Below are 27,151 nucleotides of genomic sequence, written 5' to 3'. Positions count from 1 at the left end.
GAATATCTTTAAAGGAGTTTACTTTTTTTGAGATAACCTCCCAATGAATTCTGGAAGTAGTTTTTTAAAGTGGAGCAGGCCTCTGAAAGGCATGTGAGTGTGAGTGAGTGTGTGCGTGTGTGTTTGTGAGTGTGAGTGTGTGTGTGTGTATGTACTGTCATATGCTGCATAATACTGTTTTGGTCAATCAGAAATCATCTATATGATGGTTGTCCCATAAGATTATAATACCACATTTGTACTGTGCATTTTCTATGTAGGTATGTTTAGATGCACCAATACTTACCATTGTGTTACAACTGCCTATGGTATGCAGTGGTCACATGCTGTACTGGTTTGCTGCATAGGACCAATAGACTACACCATACAGCCTCGGTGTATAGTAGGCTACACCATGTGACTTTGTGTAAGTATACTCTGTGATGCTTGCATAGCCATGAAATTACATAATGATGCATTTCTTGGAACATATCCTTGTAGTTAAGTGAGGCATGACTGTATGTGTGTGTATGTGTTTGTTATGTATATGTGCATATGTATGATGCATGTGTGTACATGTGTGCATGTGTGTATGTATGTGTGTGTGTGTGTGTGTGCTCCTGTGTGTTTGGAGGAGGAGAGACAGGGGAAAGATGAGGTCATGGGCAGTGGAGAAAGGGAAGGTTGGAGGGCTTTGGGGCTCTGTTGACTACATATGCTGCCATGCATGTCACCCTGCAGGTCTAGAGCCTGGTCCCTCCGTCCCAGTATCATGCTTTTTCTGCATGTTATGATCACTGTTGTTGCCTCCAGTGCCCAGGGCTGACTGGAAAGGTGAGTTGTCTGCTCTCTGTCTGGCCTGGCCAGGCTGGCTTCTCCCGCCTCGCCTGGTAGATGGGGGTGCTGACCTCCAGAGTGCTGGGAGCATAGGATTCCCTGCTCTGAGCACAGATGCAACCAACTGAGCAGTGCAGGCCTGTTTGTTGTACAGGAAATGACTGCTGCATTATGAAACACAGTTCATTTCTAGCTAACGTGTATTGTTTCCCCTGCAGCTCTTTTTATGTTAAAGCCTGTCTCTCCCAGTGTTATCTGATGGTTTCCTAGGAGATGCCCTCCCCGGCCAAGCTCTCGCTGATGCTGGAGTTGGATATTATCTATAAGCACTAAATATCTGCTTTGTTCACTCAGTGCTGCTGCTTTGCTCTTTTTCCCTAGGCTGGTGGCTAGTTTCTTACCAGCATCCCCCATGGCTGTGCAGAGATTGGGAAAGGCTATATCTGCCTTCCCACATCTTCCACAGCTATGGAGATGGGCTCCCAGTCCTCTCTGATGGATTTTACTTACTAGTAATTTCACATTTCAAGCTAATATTAAGACCTTTTTAGTCACTGGTGGATTTTTGAAATAGAGACAAATTTGAGACACAGCAACATTGCCAGTATTCGCATGATGAACAGAGACCCCTTTCTCAGAAGGATAAGTTAAGTAATTTTTTTCTCTTTATACCTCAGCTTCTGTATCTGTAAAATGGAGCCTCTGCAGTAACATCACCATGAACAGTTGCTGCAAACTTCAAGTAGGAGCTTTACTTCCTCTTTCTTAGTCTTCTTTGACAGAAAGGTCCAAATATAGCTCCAGGCTGGCTTTTCACAATGTGATGAGAAGACGGCATTCCTGAAGTTTGAGGGAGGCTGCTGTCACCATGGGAAGAGGGTTTGACAACTTGGGCAGTAGCCACACAAAGATACAATTCCTAATCTGTCAAAATTGCTTTTTCTTAGAAGCTCTGATTATATTAACACATTCTCTATCTGATCTGATGGTGTCTCTTTGAAATTTTCTCCTTACAACTGTAACCAACATCAATCCAATTATATTTAAAAAGTAGGCATATATATTACTTCTGGAACTAAATTTAAAGGTAAATCACATATATCATGGTTTAGCCATAGATATCTGAAATGAGAAGTGGTGGAAGAGGACAAGTAGGAATTAAAAAAAACAAGAACTGTTAGAAGATACTGCGGTATCAAGTCTCTGAGTATAAAATCACAGTTCAACTGTTCTCCTTTATGGTACAAGAAGAAGATATAAAAGAAAGATAATAGACCATTATTTAAGGGAAGTAAATAATCCCAAGAGACTGGATAAGTTAGTATTTATACCAAAGAAAACTTTCTCCCTGTCTCTTCTTTTCCCCAACCCTCAGCCCTGTCTCAGCTGGAGATCCGTGGAGGGACAATGTGTTTTATTGAGTTAATGGCAGAGTCTCCTGAAAATGGAATGAGCACAAGTGCTTAACACATAACAGAGGCTGTGCCTACACTGCAGCTGTTTGCAAATAGAATTATGCCACCTCTGCTCTGACAACTTCATGTGTCCATCCCGTAGCCATTGATCTTTGTCTCTGCATGGACCAACTCTGTGGACAAAGTTTAAGATGACAGAGTAGAACATCATGAGTAGCAAGCTGAGCCCAATTCTCATGCCCCAGACTCAACTTCACAAGGTGCTACCATGACACGTCACCCAGGCCATCCTCAAATTTCTAGAACCTTCTAGCCATTGAGAAAGACCTGAAACTGGGGCCTTGGGAGTACCATTCAAAGAGGTGGCATTCAAACGTGTTAGATTGAGACTGTAAGTAAGAAATATATTTGATAGTGACATCTAGTACACATATACATATATAGATGTACATGCATGTCTATAAAAATGAAACATTTCATAAAACAATCACCTCACTATGTAGGATGTACTAGGATATTTTTTATTCTATTCCATTTCATTCCATTACAGATAATTAATTATCACTCTGTAATTAATTTCACTACTCTGACACAAATCTAGAACCAGGGTTGGGGTAGACAAGAGACTCCTTTGGACAAGTCTTCCAGGTTGTCTTCTACCTGCAGACCTGAAAGGGACTCATGGAGCCTCTTGTAGCAGCCCCTACCATATTTGAATGACATCTGATAAATATTTTAAACAATAAAACAAAACAGGGAATTTAAAAATTGTTATGGATTGTCATTTTGCTTTAGTGTAATATGAATAAAATACAAGTTATTTTGAACTGAACTTTAATACTATAATTATTATATTAATTTGGTTAGAAGTCAGTTGTTGTCTTTAAATTTATTTTGGAAGATGGATAGAAGTAACAGATATCGGCCAGGCACAGTAGCTCACGCCTGTAATCCCAGCGCTTTGGGAGGCTGAGGCAGGCGGATCACGAGGTCAGGAGTTTGAGACCAGCCTGGCCAACATGGTGAAACCCCATCTCTACTAAAAATACCAAAAATTAGTCGGGCATGGTGGCAGGTGCCTGTAATCCCAGCTACCTGGGAGGCTGAGGCAGGAGAATCGCTTGAACCCAGGAGGTGGAGGTTGCGGTGAGCTGAGATCGTGCCACTGCACTCCAGCCTGGAGACAGAGCAAGACTCTGTCTCAAAAAAAAAAAAAAAAAAAAAAGAAGTAACATGTATCAATATTTATTGAAGCCTTGTATGTGCCCACTATATTACACATGTTATCTTATTTAATCCTCAGGTTCACTCTAAAAGAAATATATTATTTTCATTATTTTACAGATAAGGGAAACTGAGGTACATAGGAGGGGAAGAGCCACGATTGACTTCATGCAACTCATCAGGGAGGGCACCCAGATTTACACGTGGATCTGTGTCACTACAAAGCAGTGCCCTTGACTTAACACTCCATCACTTTCCATACAAGCTTCAAACTGAACTCCACCTTCATTAGCTTGGTGAGCGCAGACCGTTGAACTCTTCTAACATCTGTCTTAGAGGTTATGTGTTGGCTGCTGCGTTCAGAGCTATCCTAAAAGTAACTGAAACAAGGGATTTTTGACTCCATGGCTAAACAGTTCCTGGGGAGCAGACCTTGATTCTACCATTACTTAGAAAACCAATCAAATTAGAGTCAGACTAGTGATGTTGTCAGAACTTTTCAAACATAAAGACCCATGAATGGACATGTACACTTGGGATCAAAAGCACTCTCCTCTTCCAAACAGCAGTCTACACTTGGCCTTTTGAGAGGCTGAGCTATTGCCAAGGACTATTTAGATGGAAGATTTGATTGTTGGTCAAGGAGGCACTGAAGAAGAGATAAGATGGTGTCCTGGAATGGAAGGAAGGCTCTGGACATCAGAACTTTGGGCCACTGTACTGCTGTGTAAATTTGCAAAACCTACTTAATCCTTATGGACTGTTTCCTCATCTGGAAAATGAGTTAAATCAGATCCATTTTATAACATTGTTGTAATGATTATATAAGTAAACACATAGTAATGTTATTTGATTTTGTTATTATTATTATGACTTATCACTCAAAGCATTTAGCTTTGGTGTCTCTAATATTCAGTACTCACATTTATGTTCAAATTTGGATGCTAGGTAGAAATGAAGACTTTGTATCTGCCACCAGAGAAGGCTATTTATTATTTGTCATTGCCTGTTGCAAACTCACAAAGATAGTATTTGCCTATCCAAAGGTATCTAATTCCTCAGTTTCTTATGTGAGTATAAAGGGGCCTACTTTGATCTTACCATGAACTCAAATCCTTTCGAAATTTCAATTTGTCAGTTTTGATATTTGCTCCTCTCTCTTTTCTACTCCTCTTATCCAGGAAAGGAGGCACATTGTAGTTTTTGACTTAATAATGGGACCTATATTAATAGTAAAGAAAGTTCAGAAGCCAAGAGAAAACCTGTGAAATGATAAAAAAGGTAGACGGATATATTTTTTAAAAATGTTCTGCCAAACACCTTTGAATTGGCACCATTGAGAATACCTTTCAACATGTAGGTTTAAGAAAACATTTTGCTTTATAAAGTCTCAGAGAAAATCTTGTGATAAAATTAGTGAGAGTTGAGTAGAAATGGATTAAAGAAGGAACCAAAGAATTTAACTCATCAGCGAGAGCGGATAAAACCAGGTCCTCGACCTGGAATTCCCACAGGGTCAGGGCTCTCCCCAGTGTTTTTTCACTGCTGGTTCCACAGATGACAGAGGGGATGGGTGGAGAGATATGTTGTCCTAGACCGGTCACTTGCGCAAGCAGACCACAATTGGGAGGAGGTCCACTAGTATTTGAGGAAAACTATTTAGAAGTGGGCATCTTCTAAATAGTTGGGAATTATTGAAAAGCATTAGCCCATTAGTTGTGAGATAGATGGAAGATCATGAATCAGAGCAATATTAGAGTTTTCCTTTATCTGGAGCTGGATAGCCCTAAAATAGCCAGGGAGGTGGTGTAGATGGCCACAGTGGATAGTGCACTGTGAGGCTTCCTGCTGGCTGTAGTTGTCCAAGGAAGATGGACCCATTATGGGCATGGGCTTCTCAAAAGGCTTGTCATGGTCCAAATGCTTCTGAGTTATTGGAAAAACAATGGTGTTCAAGGGCTGGGCCATCATTTGGATCTTTCCTTGAGGTCACTAATCCTGTAATGAAGAAGCATCTTGTCACTGGACACAATGCTGGTTCCTGGCTGCTGGGGATGTTCTAACTCTGGTGGAGAGCTAACAACAACATGAGTCACCTTACACTTACCTGCTGTGCCTTTTGCTTAAGACTGTTTCTGTCACCGGGTGTCATGGACAGCAGTTGGCTCCTAATGTGACAGGCTGGCTTCAGGGAACCAACTCTCTATTCCTCTGTGCTACAGAATACATGCAGACCCAAGGAAGATGCTTGTCTGCCTGTCTGGTCCATCCAGGGCCATGACCTTCAAATACACTCTAACCCCTGAGCCCTGTCTTCTTTCCTAACATTTGCTGGTGTAAGGTCTGGCCTCAGCATCTCTCTCAAAAAAAAAAAAATTTTTTTTTTTTTTTTGTATTTTCAGTAGAGACGGGGTTTCACCGTGTTAGCCAGGATGGTCTCGATCTCCTAACTTCGTGATCCACCCGCCTCGGCCTCCCAAAGTGCTGGGATTACAGGCGTGATCCACCGCGCCCTGCTGGACCTTCTTTACTTTATAAAAATAGTACTCTTGGCCGGGCGTGGTGGCTCACACCTGTAATCCCAGCACTTTGGGAGGCCGATGCGGGCAGATCACGAAGTCAGGAGATCGAGACCATCCTGGCTAACACGATGAAATCCCGTCTCTACTGAAAATACAAAAAAAAAAAAAAAAAAAAAAAAAAAAGCCCGGCGCGGTGGCGGGCGCCTGTAGTCCCAGCTACTCAGGAGGCTGAGGCAGGAGAATGGCATGAACCCGGGAGGCGGAGCTTGCAGTAAGCCGAGATCGCGCCACTGTACTCCACCCTGGGCGACAGAGCGAGACTCCGCCTCAAAAAAAAAAAAAAAAAAAAAAAAAAAGAAGGTCCGTGAACCAGGCAGACTTATATCTCAAGGGCCACCTGGATTTGGGGGAAGCTATGGGTCTTTTGAGCAGTTGGGTAGCATGATACCATTTGTTTATTTTGTCTTAACTACCTACTTGTGAACACATCTGTCATTTGTGGAGACTCTAAGCAGGGACTTATTGTGACCACCACCTGGAAAGGTTTGGAGATTTAAGTGCCACGATTCAAGAAGAGGCAGCTCAAGTGAAAACAAACATTATGACATTTAAGAAGCAAAATGAGCATTTACTTTGGGCCAGATGTGTTACTGCATATCACAATAATGGTCTGGTCTGTACCCACTGCCAAATGCCAGACGATGAGCTGCAGCCAGAGACAGGGCGGGCCTTGGAGGCTGGTACCTGAGTTTCTCTTACCTTCCTCCTTTCTTGCCTGTAACACATTCCTCGCAGTGTGACCAACACAAAGGGGTTCTGCTGCTGTCCTTAGCTCTTTCGGCAACCCCAGTGAGCTTTCAGGCTGCGGAGCACAACTTTCCCTGTGGATTCCAACATTGTAGGTTTCTGGGAAATTCAGAGGGATGCTTCCATTCCAAGATGGTCAGTGTTTACCTTAAATTCAGCCTGATATTTAGCATAAATTTATGAGGCATGTGCTAAGTTTAAAACACTGTTCTCAGTCATATAGAAACAGGAAAAAAAAAAAAAAAAGACATGGATCTTGTCCTCAAGGAATAATCTCACCCTAGTGGGCTACAGAGAAACCATACACACATACCCCAAACAGAGCAGAAAGTGCAATAAATCTTACAATACAAATAAAAACTAAGTGTCATGAGAGCAGAGATGAGGAAATAAGGAATTCTGATGAAGAAAAAGGCAGTCAGAAATTGAGAAAGTCTTCTTAGGGGAGCTAGCAATTAAGCTGCGCCTTGAAGAACAGATATCTAGATGGGCAGAGAGGAGGAGAGAGCAGGGAAAGGGGAAGGATTCCCGGAGGAGGGAACAGAGTGAACAAAGGGCTGTAGGCAGGACCCAGGAGGCAAGGCTGGAATGTGTGTGGAGTCGGAGGGGAGGGGAGGGGAGGGGGAGGCATCAAAGGTGTGTTGAATAGCCTTTAAGTTTTACACGTATTCAACAAATGACAATTATTGTGTAAAACACAGGCTTAGCCACTGAGAAAGGAGGGAGGGTTACAAAATGCCCGCATATCTTAAGTCTTTTGTTCTCCTTGGGGAGAACCTTGGGGCTGTTTTGGGACCATCAGTGACCATGAGTTTTCCATTGCTTAAGTTCTCTCTGACCATCTCTCTTGCTCCTGTCTTCGTTCGTTGAACCCTGATGTTGTGAACCATCTGACCCTTCCTAGTCCCCAATTCTTGCCTAGTTTTTGTTGACTCTGACTGACTTGTACAGTTTCTAGTTCTCTGCCTATAAATATAAGGTGACCTAATCCTTTGATGCTCTGGCCAGCCCTGAGTGGAGTTTGTCTTCATGTGAATACAGACATCTTTTGCCTTGGTAGTTCTGGCTTCTGCTGGATGTTTTCTCCCTCCAGGCACTCGCTTTATTGTTCTGTAGGCACACAGTTTCAACCCTGGGATGGCTTGGAGTGTTACAGATGCATCAGGAAAGAAAAAAAAAAAAGACCAAAAAAAAAGAAATAAAACCCAAAAAAACGACTAAAAGAGTTCCAACTTCAATGAGTAATGAAGTTGCATGAATCCTAACTTGTGGTTCCAAAGCATTTCCATAAGCCTCTTGATTTCCAAATGAGAAAATCATGATAAGCAGTTAATTAGCTCTTTAAGCAAAGGCGAGTCACCACAGACACTGCTGTGCACTCCACGCTCTCAGGAGAGGGAGGCCACTGCCACATTCTGAAAAACATGCAGTGCAAGCATGAAAACGGAGTTCATAGAAATTCAAGTAATGTCCTTTGACTTTTCATTAAGCTGGGCATGTCCCAGTTACCCCTTGGGGACTTTCTTAATGTTATCATGGCAACATACAATTAAGTCAGATTACATTTTTTATATGCAGGGAGAGGTGCTAAGATACTATTCTAAATTATTCATCAGTTCACTTTTCACAAAACAACCCCAGATATGACTTTAAGATGTGCAATATTAAAAAAAAAAAAACCAGATAATTTCATATGGCTATATCATGTAAAGAAACCTTTCTTCCTTTCCCCAGGGAGAACAAAAGACTTAATCAAACTCCACATGTGTCACTGTGCATATCACAATTTACCGTATTACTCTGATTTATGTGGCAAATTGTGAACTCCTCGAGAATTTCCCAGGGCTGGAATATTTTGATTTCAGCATTATAAAGCCAGGGACAGCTCTGAAAAGGAGCTCAATCATTTCTTTCTCAATCATTTAATTCTCTCCCTCTGTGTTTGTGTGGGGGTAGGGGCAGGGGTGTGTGTTGACCCTTGGTAATAATAAAACAGTCATTAGGTATTTATTAAGGGGATTGATTACATATAGGCACCTTCAGAATGGCATCACACTAATGAGTCTTAAGGGTCTCCCTTAGTTTTCCGAGAAAAACTGAAAGGAGAGAGAATGAATTGGGATGCTGAGTTACACAGCTGGAGGCCAGCCCTGGTGGGGTAGGGCTTAGTGTTAGGAGACACTCTTTTACGGGTTTCTTGCACTCCTCTACATCTTGCAGAGTATGCCAAGATTACAAGGCCCTGACCACTCTTTATCTAGGCCATTTCTCAAAATTTATTTGCAGCAAGCATCCTTGAAGGATGAGGTAATGTCTCCTCCAAGAAAGAGAGCAGGCTTTCTTGCACACTGCTGTAAAGTGACGCATTCCCAGGGTTAGTATTTTTCTCTTCTGATGCATCTCACTTTGTGTGCATTCATCCAGATTCACCTGTGCTGGCCCTGAGGTAATTGGGGCTCGGTGACCATGATGATGCTCTGGCTACTGATTTTGTTTTGAGTAAAAAACGGCTTTTTTCTCTGACTCAAGAAAGCAGCCATGAAATGGTGGCAAGTTAACTTGTTAGCTTGCAGGTAGTGTAACATCTCGAAGCTACATGGACCCTGACAATTAATGTGTAATGCTTCCAGTGGCTTCTCTTTCCCTTGCCTATTCTGAAGATAAGATTCTTCTTGTTGGAATATCCTATTTTACTATGCTCAGTTCTCAAATGCTCTTAAACCCTAGGTCTGAGTAGGAACCTTCTTTATTCTCAAGCTCTCAAAAAGAAGAGTTTATTATTGACCACTAAGAAATAAAATGCCACTCACAAATTCCTACTGTGCCAGGCTTTCTCTAACAGGGTGTACTCGATGAGACTTGACTCATAGACCCGTGTGGGCAGGCTACATAGAATATTTGATGTGTGGAAAATAGTTGCTCCATTGGTCTTATGCGTTCAATTTTTTTTTTTTTTTTGGACGGAGTTTCACTCTTGTTGCCCAGACTGGAGTGCAATGGCGCAATCTTGGCTTACCACAACCTCCGCCTCCCAGGTTCAAGCAATTCTCCTGCCTCAGCCTCCCAAGTAACTGGGATTACAAGCATGTGCTGCCATGCCTGGCTAATTTTTTTATTATTATTATTTTTATTTTTAGTAGAGACGGAGTTTCTCCATGTTGGTCAGGCTGATCTCGAACTCCCAAGCTCAGGTGATCTGCCTGCCTCGGCCTCCCAAAGTGCTGGGATTACAGGCATGAGCCACCGCACCTGACCATGTGTTCAATTTGATGACACCATTATGGGCCTGGGAGAAAAAGTCCGGGTGCTTTATTTAAATATCCACTTCTGGGCACATCCCCAAATTCAGATTCAGGGTTCCCTGGAAACCATGCCTTTGACAGTTACTTAGATGGTGGGGCCCCAGGCACTCATTTGTAGGCCCTTTTCTGTTGTTTATGGGACATGTGAAAATGTGTGAGCCTGGGCTGATGAGCAATGGAAACTCCTAGTTCAGGACTTCTCTCCTGTCTACCAGGAAGTTGTTGTGTTGCATTTGTTTTGAGAAGAAATGTGATTCTCTCCAGCCCTCTCCCAGCTGAAATGCCTGCTTTTATTACTACATCATACTTCTGAGGGGCCAGCCTGGCCAAGGAGCAGGTGACAACAGAACTACACCTACTACAACCACCACATTCCAACAACAATCGTTCTTTATGTATTAATTGTCTCCTATGCACCAGGCTCCTTAAGCCTATGATCTTCACATTCCACAGCAGCCATGAGAACTGGGTATCACACTGCCTACTTTATACCCAAGGAGACAGGAACTAATTGGGTCACATAGCTTCAATAGCTTCTGAGTGCCAAAGCTAGGATTATAACACAGAGCTCTTTGAGTTCAAAATCTTTCCAGTTTATACTGGTGCCTCTCTAGTCCCACTTTCTTTGTAAAGGCTCAGAAAGATGAGATGTGGTCTGTGAAATTCATGAAGACCTTCATTTCTCAGTTCAAATGCCCCCAAATAATCCATATCACTTAGAGAATAGAGTCCAGTCTTCCGGCCTTTCAGTCAATTCTCTCTGTAGTATTGCCTCAATCATCTTTTTAGCCACGTTTCCCACTCTTCACCCACAAACAGACCTTAAACCACAGCCAAATGAAATATTCATAATTCCCTGTAGTGTCATTCATTTTTCTCACTCTGTGCTTTTGCTTAGGTATCCCAGCCTGAAACAGCCTACTTTTTTCTCTAACAACTCACTGAAATCCTACCATCTTTAAACGTCTTAAATCAAATATCACCTCCATGAGGCTATTTCAGATTCCCACAACTGTATGTGAACATTTCCTCTTTTTGACCTCACACCCTGTTTCCATGTCTCAAGGCTCTGAAAACACATGGCCTTAGTGCACCTTCCTCCTTCTAGACTGTGCTTTTGAAAAGCAGGTTGTCCTGGGATCCCAGATCTTTCTTGTGCTTTGGATCCGTAAATCTCACTGCCTACCAATATCTCCAGTGGGGAATTCTACAGAGAAATTCTCATCTTCGATACAGCCAGAACTGATCTAATCTCCCTCACGAATATGAGCCCCTTCCAGTGCTCTCATCCCAGTCAATGACCCTCCTACACACATTTGTCCAAGCTAGAAATAGGAGTATCATCACTTACCCTTTTTTCTCCATCAGTTGTCGCATACATCAATCATCTAATCCTACTGCACTACCTCCAAAATACACCCCAAATCTAAGAATTTCTCTCCATTTCCCCTGTATTTTCCCAAGTCTAAGTGACCATCATGTCTCATCAGATTACCATAGCAACTTTCTTAAAATTTATCTCCAAACATCCAAGTTTCCCCAACCCAAACCAATTCTCACTACCATGGTGAGAGCAAGCCTTAAAAATTGCAAATCACATCATGAACTTCTCCTGCTCAGAAATTGAGCTTAGGATAAAATCTAAACAAATGGTTTGTGTGATTTTTCTTTGTGCGACTATTTTGCACCTCTCTAGCCATATCTCTCACAGTTTTCCTTGCCCTTTATGCTTTGTCTCTTCTAAACCTCATTCATTTCTTCAGATAAACAATGTTCATTCCCACTTTCATTTTTCTTCACCTCCAAGAACACGCAGCTTTTGCCCTCAACCTGATTCACACATTTTTGCCTGGCTACTCCTCTGCTCTATCTCGGGTTAGATATAACTTCTGAGATGCTTTCTCTGACCTCACGGTCTGGACTTGGTGCTCTCTGATGTCTTCCTGTATCACTCTTACTCCCTAGTCACAGCAGAGTGTTAAAGATGCTGTTTAACTGTCTGTCTCCCTAACTAGACTAACTAGAGAATATCCATTAAAACCTTGAAATCTGTGGAATTCTTTCCCACAAGGTATTTGTCTCCCCAACTAGATGTGAAGTCTTAGCAGAGCTTGGGCTAGGCTCCATGTAATTATAAACCTCCACGGAGCCTAGTGTATGGAAAGCATACTAAAAACTTGCCTTTTGATTATTTGAGAAGAAAACAGGTATTTTCTGTTTGCAACTAGTCACATGGATTATTAGATATATTCCTGAGTCTTTACATTGCCTTTTTTTTGTTGTTAAATTAATATTGTCTTGCTGGTGAGCAAGGGTTAATAGCTATTTTAAAAGGAACCAGAGAAAGTAGGAAAGAACTTGTCTATGTTCATGATGACATTAATTTATGAGTAAGGGTTGGAGGAGCAAGCCAATCAAATACTGGTTGCCAAATTACCATATATCACACAATTTACGAGGCAGTCAAAAGTGTTATTACATTGGAGACCAGAACAACCTTCTTAATTCATCCTTATGACAGTGATTGCAATGACTCTAAGAACCTGGTTTAACCTGAGTTCATCTTATGAAAGGCCTTTCATTTTAAAAAATTACATGTATTTGAATTTTAAAGAAGGCTTGGTTTAAAAGGTATACAGTTAAAGCATAATAAAAATGCCTCAATAATCAATCTATGTTTTATATTTGGGTCCCCATCAGCATCTAAGGAAGGCATGCAGTGGATCCTGGTTTATACAAACCTAGCATTGATGCATTTCTTTTTTCTCTGTAGAAAAAAACAATTAATCTCAAGATTTCATCAAAGTAATCCTGCTTTTTTTCAATGCTCCCATGGCCCTGGCATCTCTCACCAGATTCTAATTTTTCTCTCCTAAGAACTCTGAAGAAGTCATTTTGACTGGCCAGTAGTGAACCCCTCCCTAATCCTTCTGTTTTGCAGGGAAAGCCAGTACCCATGCATCCAAGAAGAGCCCTGGTCAAGGAGAAGGGCTTGCTTTTATCATTGTTTTAGGTCTCATTGATCCGTGGCCTTGTGGACACAATAAGTATAATGTTACTTCAACCTCCATTGTTGGCTTGGCTCCTAAGGAGCTGGGATACTGTAGCTGCAATAACCTTGCATGGCTTCCTACCCAGCCCCCAGCTCTAAGCACAAAACAGATGCTCAATTACACTCATGGCATGAGCAAAGAAATACTTTTATTTATTCTTTTTTTTTTATTTCTTGACTTTTATAATTCACTAGTTTATGTTATCAGCTAGTTTATGTTATCAATTCAAGACTGACTCACATAATCATGAACCTTATGGTGTGTTTCTTCACTTGAGGCTGCCCTGCTCAGGGCATTGCCATACTTAGGTGTAGTCAGTGCTGCTGGATGCAGCTCTGCCGAAGTTCATTAAATGGGAGTGAGAACAGCACTTCAGTATGCTGTGTTCCCTGGCTTCCATTCTCAGAGCAGCTGGCTTCCTTGGTGGCTGCCAATCAGCCTCTTGATGATGGCTTCCATCTACTGTGCTGGAGTGGTTTTGGCCTTCTGCAAATGCTGGGAACTCTGGAGAACAAGGTAGCTTCTAAAATCTCAAACGAGTCTTTCTCCTAAAAGGACATATTTCTAATAGCCCCCAAGTTGGGACATGGACTCTGAGAGGACCTGACACTTAAGTGGTTTAGATTATGGTTATATGATTGGTAAGAGTTAAACATAGAGGGCCTATGGTGTGCCCGATGCATAAGAAGCACTTAATATTGTCAATGCCCTTTTCCTACTATTCTTTCACCCTGCCTCTGGATCCATCACACTTTGCCCCTTGGTGAAGCTACGGGGCTTTTGTGGGAGGAGAAAGAGTATGAAAACCAAGAGTATGAGCTTACTCTTGAACAGTAATTATAAATTATTAATATAAACAAGCTTAGAAAGATGTTTTGGGTAGAAGCAACAACTCAAACTAAGATACAGAGATGAGAAACAACAAGGAGTGCATGGGTGTATTGGGATTTCCATGGAAACTCAATGTGAGGCAAGAAGGGTCGGAATTGAGGGTGGAGAGTTAGCGCTAAATCATTGAGGAACTTCTAGATGGTGCTAACTATCAAAGACTTTGATCTGAAGTCAATGAGGGGAGCATTGGAGGGTTTTAAGTGGTGCTGGGAAATCTAGTCAGGTCTGCATTTTTGAAATATTGCTCACCGTGGCTGCAATTTGGAGGAGGAAATGCTGAGGAATTAGTTAGGCGGCTGACGCAGAATTTTAATAAGATACACTGAGGCCTGAGCTAAATCAGTGGTGTGGAGAAGAAGAAATGCTATTCCTACCCTGCCAAGCTCTTCTGCTCTATAATTCTTCAACTAAGGTGTTTATGATTCCATTTCAGGATCTCTTGCTCTATCTCTTTGTTTGACTCTCAGTGGTGTTCAAAGCCTTGTGAAGGCTCTATGCTAGAACTTCAGGCATCGATAATGAGTAGAACAGCAGTTTCAGGAGAGGAATTTCTTTTCTTTTTTTTTTTTTTTAGGTTACCTAACATCATACCATTGCCCTGGTTATTTATTCATGGGTCTGAGCCAAGGTGGCTTTTAGGGACTGACCTAGTGGTGTTCTGTCTCTACTGCACTTTGAGCTACTTGCCCCTAAGCATGCTCAGCCCAACATGTTCAGCATCTCCAGCTAGACTTCCTTCCTGCACACAGATAGGCACCAGGGAGCCTCAAGAATCTAGAGTCTAAGCAGCCTCCTTATAAGGAATGGGTGCCCATTGTTGCTCTCTGCTTTCACTAGGATGGGTAGGGGTGTTTATAAAATGTGTCATGTAGCTTCATACCACTCTTTGAGCCATTGCTTTGATTCTTCCTAGAATTTTAGAATCCATTGCTGGTGATTTATTCTTACACCCCGTTGTGTAAATTTCTTAAGAAATATCCTTGCTTAGAAGTTGAATACTTCTGTCAACAGGGGTCTCATCCTTCATGGGAGAACTTTCTAATTTAGGATTATCAGACTCCTAAAAATCTCCACGTATATTGTTAAAAAGTCTGTATTTTTGTACTTTCCATACATTGGTCTCTTCTATTTTCTGAACCTAGTAGAACATGATGGAGCTGAAGAGATTCCCAGTTACCTTTCCCGTCTTGCAGAGTCTTCCGCTCTTGAAGATGAGCATCCACTGTATACTTGGGATTAGCTCTTTAATTACTTGTTTTCTAATCACTCTACCATTTCACCCTCTTTGGATATATGTACTTCTTCTTGGTGTGGGCCTGTAGCTGACTGTAGCTAGGGCAACTAACATTTACAAATAATTAGGTAAACCTGGTGGGGATTAGCTGACAGTGATTTGAGAGGAAAGCTCTGAAGGAAAGAAGTACCAGATAGGAACAGGGCAAGAGGAGACAGAAAAGGAGTTACCAGTCAGGACTCTTTTCAACTGTAGACAGGCTTCTACCCTGTGACCATAGGGGCAGGAGACAGGACTAGAGTCAGCTTCAGGCTTCTATCGTCCAAGCTCTTAACTCATTTAATAAGAGACACTCAAATATAAAACGTGAAGGAAAGCTCCTGACTGGGGTGGCTTGGGTTATAACATCATCCCGGAGCCTCTCACTGTGGCTCAAGGGATGGGGTTACCACTTTGGGTGATGCCTGTGTTGTGAGACTCTCCTGTGGCTGGCATATGGAGAGTGGGAAAACGTTGTGGTTGACAGCCCCCTCAGAGCAGCCTGGAGTCGGGAAGAAACAATTCTAAAGAAGGGAGGCATTGTTTCCAGAAAAAGAGAAAGGATGTCAGATGGTCAAAATAAACTTATGTCCCTTATAGAGACTGAGGAAGCAAAGGAGGCAGAAAGAATGATTGAAGGAAGCCCAGGATAAGCTTATCCTAAACTTCACAATTAAGCCAAAGCCACTGGAAGGGCTTAATTTCTCAAGGCCAGAGGTCTGCCTCTTTGGAGCTTTCACTCTTCTGTTTGAAGAATGACATTCATACAGCACTGGGGTGTGTTTCCTGAACAACTTGTGTAAAACAAAAGGCCCCTGGGAGGCTGAGGTTCTGTCCAGGATAGATAATGAGACATGCTGACTCTGCCCATCATTCCCCAAATGATGTCTCCTCACCTTCCTGGGTTATGGAATTGTAGAGCAGGGACTGTGACAACATGCTTCTGAGCTGATGCCCTACCCTGTCTTCTAGACAGGAACTGTGGGAAGAGGTCAAAGATCTGGCCCTGAGCCCCTGGATTTTCATGCACCCCGAAAAAATCCTCCTTGATTTCAATTCACCTTAAGATATCTAGAGTTTGATCTTTTAATCGAATGGCCATTTAAATAAAATTTTAAAAAGCAATTGCAGCCCAAATATCTCCTTAATGTGATGTTTTGAAAAGTTGTTTCAGAATTTTTAAGCAAAACGCCTGCCTGTACTTATTGTAATGATTTTCTCAATACCTCATCTCCCCAGAGCATTGGTGCATTGTAACTACCTTCTGTTTGCTGCTTAAGCTATTTATTAATCACATTCTTTCCTATTCAGCCCTAACCAGGAGAAATGACAATTTTAGGCTTTTCTCAGTTACCTACTATAAATTGGCCCAATTACTATGTGATCTTATAAACTATTCCTTGGGGTATTTCACCCACTCCAGCACTGTAATTGGTTTGCTAAAAGGGAAAAAGAAAAAAATACAAAACTGGGTCTTAATGCTGTGCTATGGGGTTTTGTTGAAGTTTAAGTTTTCTCTTAAATGGTTAAAGGAGTTTAAGGTGTATATCATTATGGCAGCAATCACATTTAATGAACACATAAATGCTTACCACAATTTTATTGAGAATATCCCATCTTTGACATTTATAAACCTGGAAATTGAGGCTCTTTGTCTTCCCACGCAGGGTAGGCTGTGGGATTGAAAATCTAAATTGGGTGCAGTAACCATTCACTAAAGATTGGAAGATATACCCTTCACAATCAGGGCATATGAGCATCATTTACTTCGTCTTTCTAGAACTTCTCTTCTCAGGCATTGAGATGTTTGTCCCATATCCCTGCCTCCCCCACAAAAGAAGAAGCCATTTTTAAGCTTCATTACTTGCAGCAATGAGGAAACACAACACCCTTGTGAGATGCTGCAGACTGAGATGATGCCCCATGGATGGAGAGCAGGAGTGTGTGTGTGTGTGTGTGTGTGTGTGTGTGTGTGTGTGTGTGTGTGTGTTAGTCTCATCAAACAGGTGATTTCCCGGATGGTATCCTGTGGGGGTCTTGACCACTGAGGACTCCAGGAACTAGGACATGTTGCCCTGTGGCTTTGGGACCTGGGTTTTATATAATTGGGCTATTTTTGGAAAAGCAAATTAGAAGTCGGAGATGGTACAGTATGAGAGGGTTAAGGAGGCCTTTTACTTGTATCATTCATATTCCCAACTTCCTTCAGACTCAGTTTAGGTTTTGTCTCCAGAAAGCCCTTCCTGAACTCCAGGCCTGAGTTAGTGACTCTGTTCTAAGCTTCAGCACCATATGCCTCCGAGCCCCCATGACCTTTCATTGAAATGAGCCATTTATGTCTGATTTCCTTTCCAAGTCAGGGACTCTGTCTTATTGCCCTGTGCATCACTGGCACCCAGCATAGGGTCTGATGACATGATTGTAGAATCTGACCTGGCTTAAGGCTTGATATCCAGGGGTGCCTTCTTGGCAAAATCACAGTGACATATTCATAGTCACAGTCTATGTGGGTCAGAGTGGGAGGGAATTCCCTCCGGGTCTTTGGTACAGAATGCAAAAGAGAAGAGGGAGCCGCTATTGTGGGACATGCAGTAGGCTTGTGGGAGGGGGCAGCTATAGTACTAGTAAAGTTGTGCAAAGGTCATATGGCAACAGAAAGGTCTGGATGGGGTGAGGGAAAGGCAGATTGGTGAAGGGGAGCTCAGACAAAGTCCTTCTCAGCAATCAGAGAACTGTTGCCCATAGGATATGTTTGGAGACATTGGTGGCCCCTTTCTAATCTATGGGAACTTTGCTGCCCCCTGCCCCAAGTACTTTGGGGACATTAGTTTATTCTTAATATTGGAGACATTGCCCTGTAGTCATTGCTTCCTTTATTAGATCATGTGGTTGCCTGGGCATTGCTATAAGTTTGGGGAGATGGGTAATTAGCTGACCTTCTAAGGTTCAAACTCTAGGGTTAGAATTCTAACTTTGTTCCTTAAAGCTGCTACTGTAATTGGCCTCATCTATTAAATGTACGGTATCATCCTTCTCTGCCATGTATTTAATTATGCGTTGTGGAAGGGTTTAAATAACAACTTTTACTCTAAAAGCCTGCTCCAAGTCTTCCAGCATTACTAATAGAAATCCCAGGGAACAGAGTCTATATTAAAATAGAAAATAAAAAATGCATAAACTGCACCAAGCCAATGTAATGGAAATCTTGCCAAAACATAAAAAAAATATGCATAATATTTTATTAAACTTAAGAAACACACATAAATTCCTCTGTGGGATCCAAGTATATTAGTAATAGATATACCATAAAATTCAGTTACTCAACAGTCATAAAAGATAGCACAGATCAAGTAAATGCTTCCATTTTAAAGGAAACATTTCAAAATGAGAGAAAAATACATTTACTATATAATTGCAACTGAGACAATGACAGTGATGTAGTCAGTGGCAATGACAGTGATGTAGTCAGTGGCCGCAAGTCATCTCTGAGTAGCTCCAGATCTAGTGGAGAGAGTGGGAGTGGGGTGCTATGTTAGTCAATGTTCTTCAGAAAAAGAGAGCTAATGACATATGTATGTATACACACAAAGTCATCCCTTGATATACATGGAGGATTGATTGCACGACCCCCTGCGTGTGCCAAAATCTGTGCATACTCAAGTCTGGCAGTCAGCCCATGGAACCCACTTATAAGAAAAGTTGGCCTTTCATAGAGAAGGGTTTTGCCTCCCTTGAGTACTGCATTTTTAATCTGCATCTTGTTGAAAACAATCCACATGTAAGTGGACCCATACAGTTCAAACCTGTGTTGTTTAAGGGTTAAATGTGTACATATATTTATTATAAGAGACTTATTGTAAACAATTGGCTCCTTCAATTATGGAGGCTGAGAAGTCCTAGCATCTGCAGTTGACAAAGTGGAGACCTAGAGTCAATGGTATAGATCCTGTCTGAGTCCAAAGGCCTAAGGACCATGAGAACTGATGGTGTAAGATCTAGTATGAGTCTGAGTCCAAAGGCAGGAAAAAATGGATGTCCCCACTCAAAGACAGGCAGAAAGAGAGAGAGAGAGAGAGAGCGCCTTCTTACTGCACCTTTTGAAAAATATTTAGACCTTCAATTAACTGGATGAAGCCTACTCACATTAGAGAAGGCAATCTGCTTTACTCAGCCTACTGATTCAAATGCTAATCTCATCCAGAAACACCCTCATACACATACCCAGAATAATGTTTGACCAAATATCTGGGGACCTCATGGCCCAGTCAAATTGACACTTAAAATTAGCCATCAAATGTGCTGTCTCCTAGAATACTCCAACAGAGGAAGGACCACCACCTGACTTTACAGTGGTAGGTGTGTGATATCTGTACAATGCCACAATATTAAAAATTCGAGTAGCCAGTCTTGGACTGAACATAAGGTATGCAACATGGCATCAGTGGCTTAACTTATTAGTGTACCTTTCTTTCTGTCTAATATTTTGCATCTAAAGTACTTACATCTAAAGTAACTTTGGCAATGATTATAACAAAAATACAGTAGAAAAGACAATAAGTTGATATTGAAAGAAGGAATTTGACTCCTACTATAGAATATTGCCTTTCCCAAGAGAAGAGGCTCAAGTTAGCAAATGGAACAAGGATCCTTAGAACCTTCTGATTCTGTATTCCCGACCAACTCATAGTTATTAATACTGTGAACTTTCCGTGTTGTTGCACTTATGTACAAATTTGGAAGGTGAGGAGCCAATTTATTTAGATAGTTTCTTCCGGGATTCATGACTTTCTTTCTTCACCCTCATCTACCAATCCAGTGGTGTTATGACATAGGGTTGGGGAAAATCTTTCAAGGCTGGAGGGTTGAGTTTAAAAAGCAAGAACTGCATGATGACAGTGGTTCTTTCCTTGTCTTGTTCCACCATGACTACATCTCAGGAGGTAAGTCTAGGCAGCAAAATGCCATTTGTATGATAAGACTGTTTTAGGATGGAGTGAGTGAAGAATGCCAGAGAAACAGTGGTTACATTCTCATGCAGTAGGCATGTTACTTGAACTTGGGTGCCCTTATCCCTGAGAATATACAAAGATGTAGAACAAACATGGCATCTTCTTGAAGCACCAATTTTGTCTAGTAATTTTGAGGAAAAATGATTTTCTATTAAGCCAAACAGATGCTTCACTGAGTAGAATACAAAATTTGCAAAAATTTTAAAAATTGCAACATGTGATTTCAGAGAAATTTTATGCTTATGGCCAGCTGCTATGAGTTCCTATTTCCTTCCCTTGGGGTTGAGTGCATACCCTCTTCTGTAATTAAAGATATTTAGGTGGAAAAGTTTGAGAGCTCTAGTGAAGATTATTTTCAGGTAAGAGGTTTGGTTCCTATACTCAAATATTTTGTTGATTTGCTGTCTGTCTCTGGGCAACACACCTGTTCTCTCTTTATGTGCGCCTTCTCATCTATAAAGCTGAAATAAAGTTGTATTTGTTTAAAATCTCCAGGCTAAAACAAAATGATCTCTTGAACACTTCTGAGCTGCTGGCTCTTTAATTTTCACTGGGATTGAGAAAAGTAGGTAGCTCTTATGACATCTGTGTTGTTTCCATCTTCTATCCTATTCCATTGGGTATTCTAATTGCCCTGTATCTCTAGGTCGTAGCCTCTGAGAACCATCTCTGGAATGCCCTAAAAGAACGCAGGGTTTCATTGTTAATGCAGAATGCTCCTCTATCTCCTTATCATTGGGAAGAGTGATTGCAGCCATCTAGCAGGTGACAAGCTCCTATCAGCCTAGTGGGGGTAGCTGTGGAAGCACATGCCTTATTAAACACAACCCATGACAGATTGAAGTGATGGGAACACTTGCTAAGTGGTTTGGCAAAGACAGAGATCTTTTTGCCAAGTAAAGTCTGGAAATTACACATCTCAAATCCATTATAGAACAGCTTTATACTGAGGTCATAGCTGATTTGGATATTCTAAAAAGTATCATGCCACTGACAGATTCTTCCAACATTTGTACAGCAAATGGGTCCTTTTTAGAATCCCAAGGCACTTTTGTTTTGAGAAAATCAAATTTGAGCAAAAATTTAGTAAAATGTAATGAAGACACATTTGCATTGTTTGGGATAATCTAGTTGTAAATGCAGCTGGTAGTTTCTCCCTGAATGGTAGAAATGCAGGAGAACCAAAGGGATCAAGTTTATAGGCTCTTGTCTTCAGGGACAAATAAAGGTGGGATACTGACTTTCCATCTGTAGCTGTTCTATTGGAGTATTTTACTCTAAGGTGGTGACTTTAAGGTCCCAGCCTTCCTGAAAAACTCAGCATTCACTGCTTTTCTGTATTCTGGGACAAATCATTATATAGTACTGGGTCCAATAACAAGCATTGTCATCAGTGACATAAAGAGACTGCTTTTGCCTTTGGAAAGCCTGTAAAGTTATTCACTTACTTACCCAATAAATATTTTTGAATACTTACTGTATGTTAGACACAATAGGGTTTGATAACTTAATTATTTCCATTTATTTCTAAAAGAAAATTTAACCAAACCTATTGGCATCTATTGGTTTGAGTGCCAGGGAATGTTCACTTCTTGTTTCTGTTTTCCCACCCAACAGTCTTGAACAGTGAATCTCCCTATAGTCTAACAACTGGGCCAGACCAGCTATCTCAGTGTTCCGGTTATTTATGGCAACACAAAATGGCAGCCTGAGACTGGACCCTTTTGCTTCTCCTGACTGTAGTCTACTATATCCCAAGTTTGGTTGCACCAGAATCCTTAAGTAAACTCTGGAATTTTGTACAGCCACAAGACTAGTAAGTGTTTCCCAGTAGACTATAAGCTTCAGGAGGGCAATTATGATACTCTCTCCTTCATGTGCAATAACACTTATCATACATTACTGTAGCTTCTTATTTAGCTGCCTCTTACCCGTTTTTGACTGGAAACTCTCAGAGGACAGTGGTGGTGTTTCCCTTCATTGCTGCTGTATTGCCAAAGTTTACAGACATATCAAGGTACCTAGAAAGTACCCAACAAATGTTTGTTGGTTGAAAAATAAATACTTTATTGCCTTTGACCTTCTGCTAAATTCTAGCAAAGGGCAAGTGGAATTCTCCCACAACACTCATCCCATCTTCCTTGATTTCCCAATATTTTATGGACTCATTGTAAAAGTCAGAGGGCAAGGTATCAAGTTAGATCCATTGACAATGTATATTTGGCTACTACGCAGTATGAGATGTAATTTCAGTGAACTAATTTTCCTTCAAATGACAGTGAGTCATAAAACAAATACAATTTAGAAATGTGTTGTTTATAGGCTCAGTAAATAACAATCCAAAGGCTTTAATATTTTAGTGAAATAACACCATTTCCAAGAAAGTTAGAATCATTAATCAAATTCTAGAGTAAAGGTCAAATTTCTTTTGCTGTTTCTTTTTCATTTTCACACCTTTCATTCAGATGATAGTAGATTTGGTAGGCTGAGAAGAAATAACAAACATACAAAACAACAATTTTGTTCTAATAAATTCTTATTTAGGCTTGTGGTTTGTTCTAGAATAAAATTGTATCATCATCTTCCTGTGAAAAAATGGAAATGTCTGGTCAAAACAACCAACTTTGCCTTTAGCAAATTCCTGTGGTCTCACGAAAACATAAACAATGCAGTTTAGACAGTTTTGTGTATAAATACTGACTAGTTAGAAGCAAAATAAATGGCACATACATTTTAATGGGTGATTCTCTGACAATTGTGATTGTTTGAAAAGCATAGCTGAATTTGGGGAAATCATGAAAATTGTGGAACTTGAGGAGAGGTTTGTGAACCATTCCACACTTGTCTAATGATTATTGAAACCCTTCCTCCCTTCCCTACACACAAGGCCTCATGGATGTAACATTGAATAGATAGCCATGCCTTTCAGGACATTGTCTCAGTGGGACATGCACATTTATGTCTGGAATTACAGTGTTCTGTGCTCTGAGAGTTCTGAGCAGAGCACTGAGAAAGCACAGAGAAGAGAACTGGACTTATATAATAGTTGACATCTGAGCTCAATCTTTAAGCTGATTCGGAAGTCTCCTGCTAGAGAGGACAGGCTTTTTTAAGCAGGAAGAAAAATCATGCAGATATGAAGTCATCAAAGAGCTTGGTGTATGGAGAAATGTTCAGGAGAGTATTGTGGTTGGAGAGGACGGGTGAGCTCAGGAAAATATGAACAATGCAGTTTACACGAGAGATGGTGGATGAGGAGAGAAAGGTGGCTTGCTCTGCTGTGGGAAGAGCCTGAGTGGCAAGGTGGGAAGTGTGATGGCGAACAGAGTGATGGAGGTGATCATGTGTGTAAGGCTAAGGAACTATAGCAATTCCAATTCAGATAATAATACTTTTATAATGTCGAGATAGTTTATGCTAAGGGCAGGGGAAAGCTATACCAACTTAGAGGTCAGGAAATGCTTTCTGGAGAGATTGATATCTGAAGGATAAATAGGAGAAATCAGGGAAAGTAGAGAGGGAAAAAATCATTCTGGGGATAAGGACCATCCTGTAGAAAGAGATGAGTGAGAGAGGGGAGTGGATGGAAAGGAAAGAAGGAGAAGGGAAGTGGGGAAGGGAAAGGAGGGGAGGCAAATGGCAGAGAAGACACATTCTAAGAACTGAAAGTATTTGAGTATGACAGGAGGATGGGAACAGAAGTTAATAAACGAGTGTTGAAGAGATGAGGCTTGAGATTAAAGCAATGGTAGATCAGGCAGGTCCTTGTAAGCAATCAGGATGGGGGAACCTCTGAAGTGTTTAAAGTGGGGAGGTGGTGTGATCAGCTTTGCAGTTAAAAAAGATCATCCTAGTGACTCGAGTGGAGAATCCATGGGAAGCCAGGAAATCAATTGATAAGCTGCTTCATTCGTCTGGAAAAGAGGTGATGGTAGCCCAAATTTGCCAATATATATTGGCAAGACAGTTGAGGACATTAGTAAGAAAGGGACTGAGTGAGGACCACAGAGTTTAAACTCATTGGAGAAGAAAGTGAAGGCAGGAGTGCACTTGCAGAGACCAAGAGGTGGTTCCATGGAAGGTTCTGTGTGCAGAAGGTTGACTGTGGGAGGTGTGAGAGGGATCATGCTAAGAGAGTGTTGTGCTCAGAAGGCAACATCTGAATTTGTTGTGGTTGTTGTTTCAGAAATAGAGTGGTTGTTGGTAAAAATAAATTCTCCGTGATGTAGACAGAGGAAAGAGAAACAGAAAAGAAGTTGCCTAGGTGAGGAGGACTGGGCCAAGTGAGTGCAATTGTGGAAGCCTGGGCCCCAGGGCTCTGGGTTGAGATGAGAGCCCTGGGGGCCAGCTGCCGCAGGCTTTTTTTGATGGAGACATGATACAGGACTGGAAATATGATGATGATGAGTGGCGGGAAAATGGCCCATAAGCAGAATGACACAAGCTTGGAAGAAGCAGGGGACCTTCTACAGGAAAACAGTGGGAAATTGTCTAGAAATAGCATTGAGCAGCTATCAGAGAATGTGCAAGAATGATCTGTCTCAAGATGTGAGGGAAGCAGAGGGGATACCCCAGGAGAAAGCCACATTTGATGTAAGGCAAGAAGGTGAGAGAAACTTTTGTTGAAAAGACCTAGACCATGTGGGACCTGGTTTGGGGTTTTGGAGGACAGATTTAGGAAGAAAAGAGAGAGATGCAGGCTGGATAATAAAGTGAACCTGGGTGTGAGGCATGTGGGTTTTGATGGCTGTACGTTTCCAAAATGCTGGAGGGAGATGGCTGCTCAAGCTTTTAGAGAGGATTAGCAATGCACACTTTTATTAAACGTGAAAATAATAAGCTACCATTTCCCCTAAGTGGACTTTGTGTATTTACAACTGGAGCCATAGCTTTGCAGTGCTGCCAGTTGGCCTATTTCTGATCACAGCAGAAGGATGCAAACCCATAGGGCATCTCTGGAGGTCTCTGTCCTGGACACAAGCCATTGGCTGCATTACTGACCCCTCAAATTGGTAATGATGAGATATCTAGATATGCCGTTGCAGTAGCCAGGAAAAGATAATTCACTAAAATATTTTTATCTCCAGCTCATTTTCAGAGACTTCCTCAGGAAAGACATGCTTTCTCTTTTTGTGTATTTAAAGAAATAAACTCTAACCTTGAGGGAAGGCAGAATCAAAGATCTGGCAACCACATTTGTCATAAATAATGAATGAGAAAACATTAAAAAATTAATTGAGAAAAATTAAGTATCAGTGTAGTACTTGTGCAAATTGGCTCGTGGGAGTTGTGGTAGGTTCGCCTCACTGATGAGCTGCCTATATAAAATTCTTCTTCTGTGGCATTCTTAAGGCATTGACTAGATTCTTCTCCCTACTCACCATTAGCTCCTTCCATTTTTCTCCTGTGGTTCATAAGTAGGTGTTCCTCAAACCTCAACTCTCAAGCTGCTGTTCTCCAATTGTCTATTCTTTGGATTCCACTGATATGTGATCAGTCCCTAATTCCATTTTCTTTCTCCCCACATCTATCCTGTTCACAGAATACATCTTCTCAAAGCACTGATTTATTATTTACTCTGTTTAAGAAATATCTATAGATCATTCTCTCCATGCCTCTCTGTTATCTCAATCCTACATTCCAAGACCCAGCCCCAGTGCACCTTCTCCAAGGAACAATGTTTTTCATCAAAACCTTCATCTCTCCTTGTTGACATCTGCTTCCAAAGAGCTCAACCTGTGAAAATTGGTACTGGACATGGTCTAAGAAAAGCAGGTGATTAAATGGGGCTTTAGATCTCTAGATATCAGATTGACAATAAGTGATTAGCCTGTGTACCAATCACTGGTATGCACACAGCGCTTGGCCAAAGATAACATTCCTCTTGTCAAAATTTTAACTAGTGATGAAATGAGATGGTGAACTGGGGGAAGGAAATGTACTAGCAATCAGGATGTATCAGGTTTTTGAGATAAATGTATGAAATGAGTAAATAGTATCTATAAGCATGGTAGGATTGGAAGGCTATTGCTAAATTCCACTGATCCTTTACAGTGAGATAATGAAGAGTTGAAGGTGAGTAAATGCAATAGAAAGCCAGAGGGCATCTTGGTTTCATACAAAGAAGCTCTCATCTCGAAATCAAGAACCAAGCTAAGACTTAATACTGATAGTGTCTGACGTTTAAAGTGATAGTGGTTAAATGCTCAACCACAGTAGGTTTGTTTTGTTAGAGTTCAACCAGAACTAAGAATATTGCCCAGAGGGGCGGTTAAGTCCCTAGAAAGAAGGACCACGGCAACATCATGGCATAGACTTGCAGTAACGTTTCCCAAGCCCTTCTACAAAGACACCTAAGGTCATTTACATAAGTAACTGCACTAAGGAAAGGGGATCACCAAGGCATTCCAAGGACTATTGAGCATGGATTTGAGTTGATATTGATACCCGAAAACCTAAATTATATGATGCTCCTGTTGGAGGGCAGGCATATGAAGTCCTGTATGAGGTCAGGTGGTTATTTTCCCCTTCTTTAATATACATTTGTGCTTGACGTACTTCGCAATTGGTGCAAGAACCGTATTGGGGCATTAGTCTGTGTGGTCAGACCTACTACAGAGGAAAGAAGGAAGACTAGGATCTTCCCCTTACCCTATCATATCCCTGTAGTCAAGATAGTGAATCAAAACTAATATCACATCATAGAGGGGATGATTGAGATTAGTGTCATACTTAAAGGATCTAAAGGATGCAGAAGTAGTGGTCTCCATCATAACTCCATTTATTTCATAAATCTGGTCCTTTCAAAAACTGGACGGAACTTGGAGGACGATGGTAGA

This window comes from Pan paniscus, chromosome 12, assembly GCF_029289425.2.
Source record: "Pan paniscus chromosome 12, NHGRI_mPanPan1-v2.0_pri, whole genome shotgun sequence".
Taxonomy (NCBI): domain Eukaryota; kingdom Metazoa; phylum Chordata; class Mammalia; order Primates; family Hominidae; genus Pan; species Pan paniscus.
The sequence above is the reverse complement of the archived record's forward strand: the minus strand, read 5'-3'. Positions refer to the sequence as shown.